Source organism: Gracilinanus agilis, chromosome 2 (assembly GCF_016433145.1).
Source record: "Gracilinanus agilis isolate LMUSP501 chromosome 2, AgileGrace, whole genome shotgun sequence".
Lineage (NCBI taxonomy): Eukaryota > Metazoa > Chordata > Mammalia > Didelphimorphia > Didelphidae > Gracilinanus > Gracilinanus agilis.
In genome coordinates, this window is record NC_058131.1 from 59,801,312 (window position 1) to 59,802,122 (window position 811).

The window sequence follows — 811 nt, forward strand, 5'->3', positions numbered from 1 at the left end:
CTTTTCTTGTGGGAGATTTGCCTGTGTTGGTTCTGTTAAAGAGGAGGGGGCAGAGCCAGCAAAAACCCAGATCTACTGGTGTGTAACTAAGCGTGTAACTCTTCTCTCTCCAGAACAAGAATAACAAGCTGCCATCTGGGGGGAAAATAGTATTCGTGTGCCACTTGGAAGCTTGCAGACCACTTTGGGGGGAGTCTGATATTTTGTCTGTCAAATGCCCTAAGAGGCAAATGTTATTATTCTCCCCACAACCCTCTGAGTCTTCTCCTTGCCTCAAGTCTCACTTCAAAAAGTGAGAGCAGGGGGCAGCTGGGTAGCTCAGTGGATTGAGAGCCAGGCCTAGAGATAGGAGGTCCTAGGTTCAAATCCGGCCTCAGACACTTCCTAGCTGTGTGACCCTGGGCAAGTCACTTGACCCCCATTGCCCACCCTTACCACTCTTCCACCTATAAGTCAATACACAGAAGTTAAGGGTTTAAAATTAAAAAAAAAATTTTTTTAAAAAAAAGCACTTTAAAAAAAAAAGTGAGAGCAGCAGCAGCAAAAGAGACTGGAGGGGCAGCTAGATAGCACAGTGGATAGAGAGCTAGACCTAAAATTGGGAAGTCCTGGGTTCAAATTTGACTTCAGACACTTCCTAGCTATGTGACCGGGGCAAGTCGCTTAACCCAGATTGCCTACTCCTTGCCCTCCTGTCTTAGAGGAAGGGAGGGAGATGGGGGATAGAGACAGACAGACAAGAGGGGGAGGAGAGAGACAGAGACAGAGACAGAGACAGAGACAGAGAGAGAGAGAGAGAGAGAGAGAGAGA